We start from the raw sequence: 16,545 nt of genomic DNA on the forward strand, positions 1-16,545 counted from the left end.
ATTGCGGAGAAACTAAATGAATTCTTTGCATTGGTCTTCACAGTTGAGGATGTGAGGGAGATTCCCAAATCTGAGCCATTCTTTTAGGTGACAAATCTGAAGAACTGTCCCAGATAAGGTGTCATTAGAGGAGGTTTTGGAACAAATTGATAAACTAAATGGTAATAAGTCACCAGGACCAGATGGTATTCACCCAAGAGTTCTGAAGAAACTCAAATGTGAAATTGCAGGACTACTAACTGTAGTCTGTAACCTATCATTTAAATCAGCTTCTGTACCAAAAGACTGGAGGATAGCTAATGTGATGCCAATTTTTAAAAAGGGCTCCAGAGGTGATCCCAGCAATTACAGCTGGTAAGCTTGACTTCAGTACCAGGGAAACTGGTTGAAACTATAGTAAAGAACAAAATTGTCAGATACCTAGATGAACATAATTGTTTAAGTCAACATGTTTTTTGTAAAGGGAAATCATGCTTCACCAATCTACTAGAATTCTTTGAGGGGGTCAACAAGCATGTGGACAAGGGGGATCCAGTGGATATAGTGTACTTAGATTTTCAGAAAGCCTTTGACAAGGTCCTTCACCAAAGGCTCTGAAGCAAACTAAGCAGTCATGGGATAAGAGGGAAGGTCCTCTCATGGATCGGTAACTGGTTAAAAGGTAGGAAACAAAGGGTAGGAATAAATTTCAGAATGGAGAGAGGTAAATTGTGGTGTCCCTCAGGGGTCTGTACTGGGCACAGTCCTATTCAACATATTCATAAATGATTTGGAAAAAGGGGTAAACAGTGAGGTGGCAACATTTGCAGATGATACAAAACTACTCAAGATAGTTAAGTCCAATGCAGACTGTGATGAGTTACAAAGGGACGTTATGAAACTGTGGGACTGGGCAACAAAATGGCACATTAAATTCAATGTTGATAAATGCAAAGTAATGCACATTGGAAAACATAATCCCAACTATACATATAAAATGATGGGGTCTAAATGTTACTACTCAAGAAAGAAATCTTGCAGTCATTGTGGATAGTTCTCTGAAAACATCCACTCAATGTGCAGTGGCAGTCAAAAAAGTGAACAGAATGTTGGGAATCATTAGGAAAGGGATAGATAATAAGACAGAAAATATCATATTGTCTCAAAATAAATCCATGGTACAACCACATCTTGAATACTGTGTGCAGATGTGGTCACTCCATCTCAAAAAAGATATATTGGAATTGGAAAAGGTTCAGGAAAGGGCAACAAAAATGATTAGAGGTATGAAATGCCTGCCATAATCAGGAAAGATTAATAAGACTGGGAATTTTCAGCCTGGAAAAGAGACAACTAAGGGGGAATATGATTGAGGTCTATAAATTCATAATGGGTGTGGAGAAAGTAAATAAGGAAGTGTTATTTACTCCGTCTCATAACACAAGAACTAGGCGTCACCAAATGAAATTAATAGGCAGCAGGTTTAAAACAAACAAAAGGAAGTATTTTTCACACAACGCACAGTCAACCTATGGAACTCCTTGCCAGAGGATGCTGTGAAGGCCAAGACTATAACAGGGTTCTAAAAAGAACTAGATAAGTTCATGGAGGATAGGTCCATCAATGGCTATTAGCCAGGGTGGGCAGCGATGATGTCCCTAGCCTCTGTTTGCCAGAAGCTGCGAATGGCGACAAGGAAGATTACCTGTTCTGTTCATTCCCTCTGGGGCACCTGTCACTGGCCACTGTTGGAAGACAGGATACTGGGCCAGATGGACCTTTGGTCTGACCCAGTATGGTCGTTCTTATGTTCTTACAAACTACTGACTGGATCCTGAGAGGTACACTGTAGGCATTGGAGGTGTGCCACATCTTCAGGATCAGGCCCAAAATATACAAGAATCATTATGGCAGCTATTTTAATGTTATGTTAATGTGGTACAGTAACTCTTTGTTTTGTTTTAGTTTCTTAAGAAAATCCCTTCGGATGCAGTCTTGTCCCATTGACCTCAGTGGGAGTTTTGCCTTTAAGCCAAGACTTCACCCTTAATCTGCAACATAATTCAATTTTACATTGTATTCATGTGAGTAAAAACAAGGTCTGTGTTTTTTGCCCCATTCAATTCCATCTGAGGAGATGGAACAAAAGAATGCAATGAGCCAACTTCATCCTGGAGAGGACCCCACTGAATTCTGTGGAGTTCTAGCCAGGATGAATTTTTCATTTCCTTCTTGGGATTTTGGAGGAGTCATGAAGGCCCCCTATGTTGGATTTAGGCTTCAAACCCCTGCTCTGACCCTCCCAACACCAGTCACTTTCGAGGGCTGGTCAGTCTCCTCAGTGAAATAAGAGTGTTTTAAAAAATATCCTGACAAACTCACCAAAGAAGGAAAAACCCTGTTCATCAGCAGCAGAATTTGCTGGATAATGCAGCCTTCACGCACACACACACACCCTCCCCTTCCCTCTTGGGAGATCAGAATTTGGAGTTGCAGCCTCAAATAACTGGACTAAGTTACCCATCTTGAAACAAGCATTCATGTTGTTTGATTTTAATAAATGAATAATCTTTTATTTGAGGAAGCCACTGCAGAGCAAAATGAATGGAAACGGTCGCTGCTTAGTGGTAATGTCTGCTGTTTTAGATTGTGGGTCCTGCATTAAATAGTATGGTGACAGGCATGTTAGAAATGCTTCTAGACTATAGTGTTTGTATTGTACTGAAGGCAGCTGCAGTAAAACAGTAAAATTACTGTCCTCCTGGGACCCTTATGAAAATGTGGTTTGTACAGGAATTCATTAGCTACACTAGTAAGCAACATTTTAAGTCCATTTCCTTTGATGCCCAAAACTCAGGGCTCCCAAACTTAGCCTGATCAAAACCCGCACTGACAGCTAGCCAGGAGCCCAAGGGCTGCCTGCATCTACAGTACTGACGGCCCCAACCTTTCAAACTTCATGATGGGTCAGGCCCTGTCGGGGTGAGGGGGGATGTGGGGGAAAGGGGCTGGTTGAGTGCTCTGGGCTGATAGTGCCACCTAATGGTGATACTCCAGGATATAATGCCTAAGGTGAGAGTCCAAGGGCTGCTTTGCCTAGCGGCATATCACAGGGGTAGTGTGTCACCCACTGCTGAAAGAGGGGAGGGGAACCCAGATCCACCCTACTCCACTGGGTTCTGACCCATGGCCATTCAAAACAGTGGATCCTGACAGAGGGTTCAAGTCCTGATCCCACCAAGCATGTTCCATGGGTCACTTCCTACCCTCGTTCCAGTCCCTCTGGCGTCATGCCAGGGTTGGAGGTGGGGTCCCTTTTGTGTTCCCTCTGAGTTGTCTCCAGAGTCTTCTCTGTTGGCAGGGGTGAGGGCTGTGTGGCCTCTTGGGCCCAGAGCAGTCCATTAATCCTCGCCTCTCCAGTGTGGGATTGGTTCACCCTGGCACAGGCCCCCAAAACCATTGGCTTCAAAATAATGAGATTTTTAAAATAATAAATTTGGGATCTTTATATTTGTCTTCTATTTTTTTTTAATCTTTAGCTTTCACCTTTCCCAGCTTTCTTCTACAACACAGAGGGCTAGAAACTTACTTTTTTAAAAAGAAAGCTGATATTCTCACATAATCTTAAAAAGAAAAGGAGTACTTGTGGTACCTTAGGTTTCAGAGTAGCAGCCGTGTTAGTTTGTATTCGCAAAAAGAAAAGGAGTACTTGTGGCACCTTAGAGACTAACCAATTTATTTGAGCATAAGCTTTCATGAGCTACAGCTCACTTCATCGGATGCATCCGATGAAGTAGCTCACGAAAGCTTATGCTCAAATAAATTGGTTAGTCTCTAAGGTGCCACAAGTACTCCTTTTCTTTTTGTGGTACCTTAGAGATGCATCCGATGAAGTGAGCTGTAGCTCACAAAAGCTTATGCTGAAATAAATTTGTTAGTCTCTAAGGTGCCACAAGTCCTCCTTTTCTTTTTGCGAATACAGACTAACGCGGCTGCTACTCTGAAACCTGTCACATAATCTTGTGAAGTTTTAAGAAAGACACCAAATATTGCAAGACTCGCAGTTAAAATTGCAAGAGGTGACAACACTGTGACTTGTGTATACTCAAGTAGATTGCTCAAGTAAAACTCCTCGTGTTGAATGGGGGTTAATAAATTAATAGATTTTTAAGACTGAAAGAGGCCATTCTGATCATCTAGGACAGTGGTTCTCAACCTGCAGCCCGTGGGCCGCCTGCGGCCCAATCAGCACACAGCTGCGGCCCATGTGACATCCTCAGGGTCAAATTGGTAGTATATATAATGTGTGGATGTCACCCACATAACACACAGAGAACTGCATATGTGCCCACAGTGGTAAATAGGTTGAGAACCGTTGATCTAGTCTGATCTTCTACATCCCACTGACCACAGAATTCCTCCAATGATAGCTTGTGGCTCTACAGTTCTTAACATGCAGTGTTCCCTCTTGAGCTGAGATGATTGTAGAATTCAATTACCCATATTTTGGCCACACCAAAATGTCTCAGAACTCTGCCAAATTCTTGAGTTTGCTGTTAACAGCAACTCAATAGTTCTACCCAGACAATGGGTTTAGGAAAGTACCAACTCTTTCTTAGTTGACAGTGATTAAAATGCGGAGCAGGAATGCAGTTATGGGCCTTTGTTAATCGTGCAACTGAAATCTGATGTGGCAAAGGCCTGAATAGCGTAACAGGTTTTGGGTTTTTTTTTTAATCTTTGACAGGCATATATGAGCCCATTGCTCTGCTTCTTATTGGTATGCACCATCCTTGATTAAATTTGCAATGGGGTTGGGTGGATTTAATGCCATTGCAAATGGAGACCCAGGCAAGCACAGAACGCAGCACTGAGGGTCTTGTCAGTTCAAATTGATTGCCTGGAATTGAAGCAGCACAGTAAGTGAAAAATTCAATCAACTCCATTGAATTTCATTTGGCTTCTAAACAAAATGCCAACGGCCTGATATTCTCAAATCTCTGCTGACAAATGGACAATGAGCTTTTCACCAGTGGGAAAATATGCTGCATGTTACAAACCTAAGTGCATATGAGATAATGCATGTCAGAGCACATATGGAAAGCCTTGCACCAGAGTGTTCATTGTGTAATAAATCCATGGCTGCGTATGCACAGTCACTATGGTCATCAGGATAAATAGCATCTACGCAGCACTGAGGATGAAACCCAGGGCTTTTGGCTCCCAGAATGCAGGCATTTACCACTTGTGTTAAAGGATAGCCAAGGGCTTGTCTTCACTAGAAAATCAGAACACAACTTTGAGGAGTTACAAGGGTTTTTTTCAGTGTAGACCAAGACAAGTTGTGTTTACCATTGTCAGCTTCTTGTGCATAAGCCTGTGGTCCAAGCAGGATTGACCCATAGCCAGCTGACATGATGTTAAAAATCCCCTGGCTCTGTCTACACTTACTGCCAAAGTTGTGTTTAACATCATGTTAGTTAACATGACTTCTCCAGGTCATGTTCTAACATGACCTAATTTTCTAGTGAAGACAATCCTATTGTTGGCAGTAGTGGCAGATTGGCCTGTGGGCCAGCCTCTGGAGCAGGGGTGGCCAACCTGAGCCTGAGAAGGAGCCAGAATTTACCAATGTACATTTTTGCCAAAGAGTCACAGTAATACGTCAGCAGATCCCCATCAGCTCCCCACCCCCCTGCTCTCAGCACCTCCTGCCCACCGGCAGCCCCGTCGATCAGTGCCTCCCCTTCCCTCCCCATGCCTCCTGATCAGCTGTTTCATGGCTGCAAGAGGCTGGGGGGGAGGGTGGAGACGGGGCAGGGCAGGGGAGCAAGGGCATGGCAGGCTTGGCAGGGGGCAGGAAGGGGTGGAGTTGGGGCAGGGCCTGGGGCAGAGAGGGGGGTTGAGCAGTGAGCACCCCACGGCACATTGGAAAGTTGGCACCTATAGCTCCAGCCCCGGAGTTGGTGCCTATACAAGGAGCCGCATATTAACTTCTGAAGAGCCGCACATGGCTCCGGGGCCACAGGTTGGCCACCCCTGTGCTAGAGAAACAACTGTGATCTCTCTCACTGAGCCAGGACATAACAGTGGCTCCTGGAAGTCGGTGGCCACTGTTCCCCATGCTCAGGGCATGTCATATTGCGTGCTGCATAGAGGGGTCAGAGGGATTATCTGTGGTGGGCCAGTATTTCTCTGGTGGCCCCAGCAATTAATTAAAAGGGGTGGGGGAGTAGTTTCTAGCCCTTATGATTTTGAATGTAACCTGATGCTGCTCTCTCTGACTGAATTTATAAGACCCTCAGACAGAAACAAAGCAATAAGAGCCAAATTGTGGTCCCACTGAAATTAGGATTGCCAGGCGTCTGGTTTTCAACCAGAACGCCCAGTCGAAAAGGGACCCTGGCGGCTCCAATCAGCACTGCTGACTGGGACACTAAAAGTCCGGTTGGTGACGCAGCAGGGTTAAGGCAGGCTCCCTGCCTGCCCTGGCTCCGCGTGGCTCCCAGAAGCGGTGGCATGCCCCCCTCCGGCTCCTAGGCACAGGGTCAGCTAGGGGGCTCTGTGCGCTGCCCCCGCCCCGAGTGCCGGTTCCACAGCTCCCATTGGCCGAGAACTCTGGCCACTAGAGCTACAGGGGCGATGCCTATGGATGGGGCAGGGCGCGGAGCCAGAGGGACATGCTGGCCACTTCTGGGAACTGCTTGAGGTAAATGCCATCCGGAGCCCACATCTCGTACCTCCTCCCACACCCCAACCCCTTGCCTCAGCTCAGAGCCCTCTCCAACACCCAAACTCCCTCCCAGAGCCTGTACCCTGCGCCCCCTGCTGCACCTTAACGCCCTTCCCGAGCCTGAAGCTCCCTCCTGCACTCTGAACCCCTCGGCCCCACCCTCCAGCCCGTAGCCCCCTCCTATGCCCCAAACCCCACATCCCCGTCCTCACCCCAGAGCCCGCACCCCCATCCCAAGCCCTTACCCCCTCCTGCACCCCTGCCCCAGCCTGGTGAAAATGAGTGAGTAAGCGAGGGTGGGGGAGAGCGAGTAACGGAGGGAGGGGGATGAAGTGAGCAGGGGCATGGCCTTGGAGAAGGGGTGAGGCTTCAGGGCAGGCAGAGGGCGGGGCAAGGGTGTTCAATTTTCTGCAGTCAGAAAGTTCACAACCCTAACTAAAATCTATGGCAAAACTCCCTGATTTCAGTGGGAGCAGTCCTGTCCCTAAGGGTATGTCCACACTGCAGTCAGGGGTGTGTAACTGCAGCATGTATCTGAGATAAACATTAGCTAGCTGGTGTGCCAATAGCTGTGAAACAACATCATAGGCTTCAGTGTGGGCTGTACAAGCCCTCCTGGAACCCTCTGTAGTTCTTCGGGCAGCTTGCCTGCACCGAAGTCCGGGCTGCCATGGTTTTACTGCCATTGCTATGTTAGTTAAAACTGATGAGGCTTGGGTATGCCTACCTGTAATGCAATTGCATGCCCCTTCCCAACTGCAGTGCAGACATATTTGAAGAGAGACATGAGTTGGCCTGCCCTCTCCCCCTGCCAAGCACGTGCACGCATCTCTGAGAGGTGTGATCCACGTTGTGAACTCTTGCTGTGTTACTAAAAAGAAAAGGAGGACTTGTGGCACCTTAGAGACTAACAAATTTATTTGAGCATAAGCTTTCGTGAGCTACAGCTCACTTCATCGTCTTTCAATATTGAGTGTTTTTCTTAAGGCCTCGGCTGCTGGAGACAAGTAATCAAGGGAATATCTCAGCTTACTTTTCTAACATCACAGTTTCTAGGCCTCACAGTTGCAGAGAAAAACTTCAAAATGTGACCCCAGCGCACCCTAAAGGAACAGAAAGAAAGCTCCATACTTATTCATTTTAAATCTCATTTTTGAACACTTGGGGTTGACCTGGCCCGTTCACCTCAACTGGTGTTAACTTAACCCTATGCGGATAATTGTAAATGCCTATATGGTTAACTCTTTCACTGCTGATTACGTTAGCACGAAGTATCCAGCTACTCTGGAACTAGAGACAGATAGTTAGCAGAAAAGCAACACAATATTTTTTTTCAATTACTCCCTGGGATTCACCGTCTAGGAGACCTCACCAGAGAGCTTTCGTGGACCTGTAGTATGAAGAATGCTTTGGGACATTTTTTTTTCTGAATTAAAATAAAATCATAAAATATCTTTAAAACATGAACATATGTTTGGTTTTTTACTGCACTTCCACTGCAGTCCTAGGACAACGTGATGTGGCTATTAAATTCCAGCTAGTGCATTTGCAATGCTATAGATATGTTACATTCCCTAATTTGGCCTATTTTATCCATTTGAATTTCAGTGCAAAAAGAAACCAGAGGCTAAGCTTTGTCTCTCTTCTTGACTCAAGGATGCATGCAAAACCTACTCTGATTCAGTGACTGCGGCCAGGTCTACCCTACAAACTACATCGGTATAACAATGTTGCTCAGGGGTGTGAAAAATCCACACCCCTGAGTGACGCAGCTACATTGACATAACCCCCAGTGTACACAGTGCTAAGTCGATGGGAGGGCGTCTCTCGTCAACATAGCTACTGCCTCTCACAGAGGTGGCACAACTGTGCCGGTGCAGCATTTAAATGTAGACCTGCTCAGAGTTGTGCTTATTTCCCTCTAGGAGGCTGTCCCCTGCTACACCCGTCTCTAGTCAGTCAGTCATTCATTCAGACTGACTTTTACCCTCGGCTGCCAGAAGAGTACAAGTTACCCTGAATGATCCTGCAGCCTGGCAGGTCTGAAGTAGCTTCCACCTTATCTGTGAACCAATACCTCTGGGGACAGCTGTCACTCTAGACAGTCATGATTCAAGCCATTTGAGTTCAAAGGGACTAGGTTAGTAAAACAGCAAGGGAGATACATACATACACTGTGTCTGTGCAGGCAGTGTGGGTGGGGATGTGAACATACATCTTACATGACTGATACTTTTAACTGTTGTCTGCAGTGTTGTTGCAGCTGGATTGGTCCCAGGATATTAGAGTAACAAGGTGTGTGGGGTGATATCTTTTATTGGACCAACTTCTGTGGGTGAGAGAGACAAGCTTTGAGCTCAAAAGCTTCTCTCTCTCACCCACAGAAGTTGGTCCAATAAAAGATATTACCTCACCCACCTTGTCTTTCTGTCCTAGCCCTCATTCATGGGAGTTGCCTTATTGACTTCAGTGGGACTACAGACATGATCATGCAGTCCTCATTCAGGTGGCAATAGTGGACCAAATCCTACCACCCTTATTTAGCTCCTTACTCAGGCAAAACTCTGGGTTGGATGGGGCTGCAGGATTTTGTCCATGATGTACATTTTGAAATGGGAGCACCCAAATCTGGGTTGAGGAGCTCAGGTCCAGCATATGGGCACTTCATGGCCATTTAAGTGTCAAACATTTGGAAAACCTCTCCCCTGCTTACAAATTCGTTTTGAAAGAACCCACCCTGTCTGGTAAAACCATGTGGATGTCTCATATTTAAAAACGAGATGCACATTCTGTGTGTGTATATAAAACATACAAGATTGATAGATTATCCCAGAAATAACTTCCCTTTCTATGTGGCCTTTTGTTCCAAGGGACCCAACACCACTTTACAGATTTTATATATGGAATACAGATAAACATTAAATAAAACATCTCTATACCATAAAACACATTAGTACGTCACAAGTGCTGGCAGTGTAGTTAGACTTTGATAAAAGGTTCTCCATGTGATGCTTAACAGATGTCTGAACTCAGACAGTTCTCTGGCTAAAACCTTCATCTTTGAAGCTTGTACTCAGTTTGTTCCCACCGAGATCTCATTTTGATGGTGCTGGCAGGGGTCTTGCTGAAAGTTTTGTTCTGTGTCCAGTGTGGATGGTCTAATCCCTTAGTTATTCCATGTGTGCACTTTCACCTCAGTCTTGCCTTGCTGTGGCTAGCTGTCATCAAGGAAATATACAGTCTAGAGAGGTGTCCTCAGACACTGGCTCTGTGGATGAGGGGAAAGCAGTGGACGTGTTGTTCTTTGACTTTAGCAAAGCTTTTGACATGGTCTCCTACAGTATTCTTGCCAGTAAATTAAAGAAGTATGGGCTGGATGAATGGACTATAAGGTGGATAGAAAGTTGGCTAGATTGTCGGGCTCAACGGGTGGTGATCAATGGCTCCATGTCTAGTTGGCAGCCGGTATCAAGTGGAGTGCCCCAAGGGTCGATCCTCAGGCCGGTTTTGTTCAGTATCTTCATAAATGATCTGAAGGATGGTGTGGATTGCACCCTCAGCAAGTTTGCAGATGACACTAAACTGGGAGGAGAGGTAGATACGTTGGAGGGTAGGGATAGGATACAGAGGGACCTAGACAAATTAGAGGATTGGGCCAAAAGAAATCTGATGAGGTTGAACAAGGACAAGTGCAGAGTCCTGCACTTAGGATGGAAGAATCCCATGCACCGCTACAGACTAGGGACCAAATGGCTAGGCAGCAGTTGTGCAGAAAAGGACCTAGGGGTTACAGTGGACGAGAAGCTGGATATGAGTCAGCGGTGTGTCCTTGTTGCCAAGAAGGCCAATGGCATTTTGAGCTGTATAAGTAGGGGCATTGCCAGCAGATCGAGGGACGTGATCGTTCCCTTCTATTCGACATTGGTGAGGCCTCATCTGGAGTACTGTGTCCAGTTTTGGGCCCCGCACTACAAGAAGGATGTGGAAAAATTGGAAAACGTTCAGCGGAGGGCAACAAAAATGATTAGGGGACTGGAACACATGACTTATGAGGAGAGGCTGAGGGAACTGGGATTGTTTAGTCTGCGGAAGAGAAGAATGAGGGGGAACTTGATAGCTGCTTTCAACTACCTGAAAGGGTGTTCCAAAGAGAATGGATCTAGACTGTTCTCAGTGGTAGCAGATGACAGAACGAGGAGTAATGGTCTCAAGTTGCAGTGTGGGAGGTTTAGGTTGGATATTAGGAAAAACTTTTTCACTAGGAGGGTGGTGAAACACTGGAATGCGTTACCTGGGGAGGTGGTGGAATCTCCTTCCTTTGAAGTTTTTAAGGTCAGGCTTGACAAAGCCCTGGCTGGGATGATTTAGTTGGGTCCTTCTTTGAGCAGGGGGTTGGACTAGATGACCTCCTGAAGTCCCTTCCAATCCTGATATTCTATGATTCTATGACTCTATGAAACAGGAGCGAATTCAGATAAAAACAAAAGAAAAACCATGACACATGCTTCCTTTTCATGTTGTTACTCAGCATTTTTGAAGAATCACCCCCGCTCTGTTTTTCAGTGTCTTTCCATGTTTCTATTTTTTTCCCACTAGATAGTTTTTTTAAAAAAACCTTTAAACTATAAGAAATGAATAGGAATGGCAACCTTTGTATAGGAGCAAGAATTTACCCAAACCAAAAGCGCTTATCCCCATCAGTATGTTCAAAATCAAATATGTATGAACTATATTTGTGTGTGTGTGTATATATGAAATACACATGCACTTTTTACATAATTAAATTAAAAACTCAAACATTGGAGTATATACAACAACATGTCAATGTGTGCATTGGAGATAGGTGCAAAGACTGAAACAGATCTTAGGCAGTCACTTAACCCCACCTGGCCCCTGAACCTGTGAGGTTCTGAGCATTCTCATTTCCCACAGAAGACATTTGTAGGTAAAGGCACTAAACTATCTTGCAAGTTCTAGCCCTTGATTACCACCCAGGCCGAGGTGGTAATTAAGCAGCTAATGACATAAGATAGCAATGGGTAATAATGTTAATGAGTCTGTATCATTGAGCAGTAAAGCATGGCATAGACAGTACAGTGTGTCTACTGCATGTAAGACTCCCTTCTGATCTTATACAACTTCAGCTGGTGTAACTTACAAACTGAGGAGCTAGAAGAGCAAGGTTGTAACAGGAAAATCAGATAACGGGAGGATGGAAGAGAGCCAGCCCTGTTTTATTTTCTTCTGACTCTTCGGAGTGCAAGCCAAACGATTCTTAAAAGGTGACTTGATCATGGGTGACCTATAGGGTGACCAGACAGCAAGTGTGAAAAATCGGGGGAGGGAGTGGGGGAGACTCTATCAGAAAAAGACCCAAAAATAGGGATGGTCCCTATAAAATTGGAACATCTGGCCACCCTAATGGTCTATAAGTATCTAGATGGGGAGAAGTTTTCTGATAGTAGAGACCACTTTAATCAAGCAAAGATATAACAAAATCCAGTGGCTGGGAGCTGAAGCTAGACAAATTTAAACTGGAGATAACAGATTTTTAAGAGTGAGGGTAATTAACCATTGGAACAATTTACCTAGGGACGTGGTGGATAATCAATCACTTAGAATCATAGAATATCAGGGTTGGAAGGGACCTCAGGAGGTCGTTTAGTCCAACCCCCTGCTCAAAGCAGGACCAATCCCCAATTTTTGCCCCAGATCCCTAAATGGCCCCCTTAAGGATTGAACTCACAATCCTGGGTTTAAGCAGGCTAATGCTCAAACCACTGAGCTATCCCTCCACTCTTGAAGTCTTTAAATCAAGACTGGATGTTTTTCTAAAAGATAACTTCCAGTTAAACTAGGACATATGGGCTGCATGCAGGAATCATTGACTGGTGAAAGTCTGTGATCCGTGGGAAATCAGACTGGATCATGAGAGTCCCTTCTGTCCTTAAAAATCTGTGAAACGTGTGACTCCCTTGCACCCACTTGTGGGCATAGACTGCCTCACATATCACCTCTCAATCTGGTCCTTTAGTTTTAGTCCTGTGCATGAGGCCTTGGAATTAAGGTTGAATATTAACTGCATTTCCTGATTTTGAGTGCATGCTTTCCCTCTACCTGAATGCTGTATTGACCTTAGGGGTGAAATCCTGGCTCTACTGAAGTCAAGGGGAGTTGTGTCACTGACTGTAGTGGAGCCAGGATTTTACTCTAGACTTGTGCGTGTGCAATTTTCTTGACTTGTTTTTCTTTTCTATATAAAAAAACATGTAACATATTACTGTCACACTGTCTGGATGGCTCAGAACCATGAGTGCCAGCCTCAGGGCAGACTGTCAAAAAAGCAGAGCTGAGACTGCAAACTGGTTGGTTTCAGAGTAACAGCCGTTTTAGTCTGTATTTGCAAAAAGAAAAGGAGGACTTGTGGCACCTTAGAGACTAACCAATTTATTTGAGCATCCGATGAAGTGAGCTGTAGCTCACGAAAGCTTATGCTCAAATAAATTGGTTAGTCTCTAAGGTGCCACAAGTACTCCTTTTCTTTTTGCAAACTGATTGTGTTCTGTAATTAGATTTAACCAACCTAGTAGCAAGTGTGAACTCTTAAAGCACTATAACAGTCTTACCATGGAGCCACAGACAGTCCCCTTGGGCTCTCCAGTCTATCTTGCCACCCAGGCAAGCTGGACTACCTGTCATTAGTGATAGATGGTTGATTTACACAAAAATCACAATAATAATCAGGGCACTCCCCATCCCAAAGGACTAGTCGTTTACCCCAGGTCAATTTGCACCTTAGATTTTACTGCAAAGACAATGCTTGTAGCCAATCCTATAGTAAACTACCTAAAGATTTATGAACTAAGAAAAGAAATGAGAGAGTTATTACAAGGTTAAAGCGGGCAAGCATATATATACAAATGAGTTACAGTCTGTGGTTTCAAAAGGTGACAGAGTTGTAGTAATCTGTCAGCTGTGAATGTCTTTTAGGGCTAAAAGACAGGTTGACCCTAAGGATCTCTACTTCGGTTTCATAGCTCCGGCCCTGGGAGAGTCCAAACAGCAAAAGAGGTAAAACATTTTCTTATCAGCTATTTTTATTTCCTTCTTCCAGAATTCAAGCTGATGGCATGAGCCCCTTTGCACACATCCCCTTCATGGGTGTGAGGTGGGCAATTCAAAAAGTCTTTGTATTGTGATGTCCCACAATGGCCCATTTAGTTTTGATGGGCCTTCTTGATGGTAGGAGATATTCTTCCTGACTGGATTTGCAGCTTCAGAGCAAACATTTTTTACAGTTACAAAGCAAAACTTAAATATGACCTTATAGCATGTGAGAAAGATATAAATGAGATTAATGCACGCAGCAGCTTACACGCATTTCATAACGTCTAAACACATTGTTATAAGTCCAATACTCATCTTAACCATACTAAGACACAAGTGAAACAGACTGGTTTCCAGTAATGAATTTGTCAGTGCTCAGCAGAGGCCTAAAGCCTTGGCAAGAGCTGGCATCTGGTCTGCTGGCCTCACACCTCTGGCACCAGTTTAAGTGACCTGAAGGATGGCCAAAGGGCAATTGCGACCAGAAGGGACTAGACTCTGGGGTGCCTGTGTCACGTCCTGCATTTTCTTTGCCACATCCTCTACAAATTGGGCTGGGAGAGGGAACGGTGCAGGTGCCAGTCTGACATTCTGCGCTCCAGCAGAATCCGCCAGGGCCCAGCTCTGCCTGTTCTAGCCCTGCTTTGCTGTATTCTCTGTGTAAGGGTGCAAAGAGACGTGTGCACATGCGCCAAAGAGAGAAATGAAAAAGCATAACCCCTCCCCACAATGTGGTGTGCAGTGCTGGCAGTTTGCAAAAATCGAATGCAAGTTTAAACAGCTGGCACTCTTCACAACCATTCTCTGCTCCCATGCCTGCTGCACCATGCAGATAATCATTTACAAGAAACTGCTAGCAGGGAGCCTGTAGCCTTAGCTGAACAGCTGGCTGTCCTCTTGGTCACCATAGCAACATCTGTCTAAGTGAGGTTGGCAAGCTCTCTCATCTGAGGTAATTTATTAAATCAAGTAGTTTGTCAGGGTTGCAAAGCCGGGGGATGTTTGGAAGGATTATTATTTCTGGTTTTGTTTGTGTGTATGTGTTTATTTGTAGGGGAAGGATGTAAGGTAGGCCTGTCCCTTTCTTCCTGGCAAACCGTGTTTATTGGGGCAGACGCACAGCAAATCCATTTCATGTTCTCTGGTCCAGCAGACCTGCTGCAAGCATGACAATGAGCTTGGGAAGAAAAACAGCTTTCATTTGTTAGCTTGGACAAATATAGGGTTGATAACTTTCTATTTGCAGAAAACCAAACACCTTTGTGCTGCCCCCTGCCCCGCCCCTTCTCCGAGGCTCCACCCCACCCCTTCTCCAAGGCCCCGCCCCCACTCACTCACGCTCCCATCCCTCCGTTCCTCGCTCTCCCCCATCCTCGCTTACTTGCTTATTTTCACTGGGCTGAGGCAGGGGGTTGGAGTGTGAGGGGGCTGAGGGCTCCAACTGGGGGTGCGGGCTCTGGGGTGGCACCAGAGATGAGGGGTTGGGGGTGTAAGAGGGGGCTCTGGGCTGGGAGTGTGTGGGAGGGGGTACAGGCTCTGGGCTGGGGTGTGGGCTCCGGAGTGGGGCCAGAAATGAGGGGTTCAGAGTGCAGGAGGAGGTATTGTCTATGGGCTGGGGATGCAGGCTCTGGAGGGGGGCCAGGGATAAGGAGTTTGGGGTGCACAAGGGGGCTTAGGGCTGGGGCAGGGGGTTGCGGTGCGGGAGGGGGTGTGGGGTGCAGGCTCAAGGAGGGAGTTTGGGTGCAGGAGGGATCTTAGGGCAGGGGTTTGGGATTGGGATTAGGCTAAGGATTCAGTATCTGGGCGGCACTTACCTTAGGCAGCTCCTGGAAAGCTGTTGGCATTTCCCTCTGTCTCCTAGGCTCAGGGGGAGCCAGGCAGCTCTGCGTACTGCCCCTGTTTGCAGGCACTGCCCCTGCAGCTCCCATTGGCCAGGAACTACGGCCAATGGGAGCTGCGGAGCCGGCGCTGGGGTGGGGAGCAGCGCTCAGAGCCTCCATCACCACCCCTAAGCCTAGGAGCCAGAGTGAGATGCTGGCAGCTTTCTGGGAGCTGCGCGGAGCCGGGCAGGCTCCCTGTCTGCCATGCTGCAGGCGGCCAACCAAACTTTTTACGGCCCAATCAGCAGTGCTGACCGGAGCCACCAGGGTCCCTTTTCAACCGGGCATTTTGGTCCAAAACTGGACACCTGGCAACCCTAGACAAATGCCTACCAGGAGGACGGCTAAGAATTCCAAAGGATATATTCTGTCAGAAGTGCTCACTAGAATCAGGTTGGAGCTGAAGTGTTCGGGGCGGGGGGGGGGGGGAGCAGGGCATTGGTGTGGGGAGACAAAGCAGCAAGGTGATTAGAACATTGTACACTTAAAGTCTGAAATCTTACCAACTACCAGGACTAGACTATCTATACACCGTTAAAAAAAACGGGGTTCCCAGGTTTCTGGTTGTGCTTGGCACTATTCGTTTCTAACTCTGTATCTGCGATGGTTCAGATAATTGTACCTTACAGTGGCCTCTTGGGTCAAGCAAAAATACAGTCTGTTTTCCATAGAAGCTAGGATGCTTTCAGCAACCTTAACAGCCAGCACCATTCACCGACTGCTCTTCCAGTACTGGCTGGAACCAGGAAGGGGAAAGTCCATGCAAAAATAAGAAATGATGAAGGGGGAAGGGAATATTATACACATTTTTCTAATCTCAAAGTTCAGTATTTGAATTCATTTGGA

At 46.0% G+C, this 16,545-nt stretch overlaps 1 protein-coding gene across 3 annotated transcripts in view; it reads left to right on the top strand.

Annotated features, from left to right (window-relative positions):
* GALNT16 (polypeptide N-acetylgalactosaminyltransferase 16) overlaps positions 1 to 16,545 on the top strand; it is a 137,672-nt gene that overhangs the window by 44,705 nt on the left and 76,422 nt on the right. Inside the window, exon 1 of one of the 3 annotated variants that reach the window (XM_048855870.2) lies at positions 14,637 to 14,771. The exons of the other annotated variants lie outside the window; for them this stretch is intronic. The gene's annotated coding sequence lies outside the window, so the exon portion shown is untranslated. Of the gene's footprint in view, positions 1 to 14,636; positions 14,772 to 16,545 lie in introns of those variants that run through there. 3 annotated transcript variants of the gene reach the window in all.

This window comes from Caretta caretta, chromosome 6, assembly GCF_965140235.1.
Source record: "Caretta caretta isolate rCarCar2 chromosome 6, rCarCar1.hap1, whole genome shotgun sequence".
In the NCBI taxonomy this organism is placed as follows: Eukaryota; Metazoa; Chordata; order Testudines; family Cheloniidae; genus Caretta; species Caretta caretta.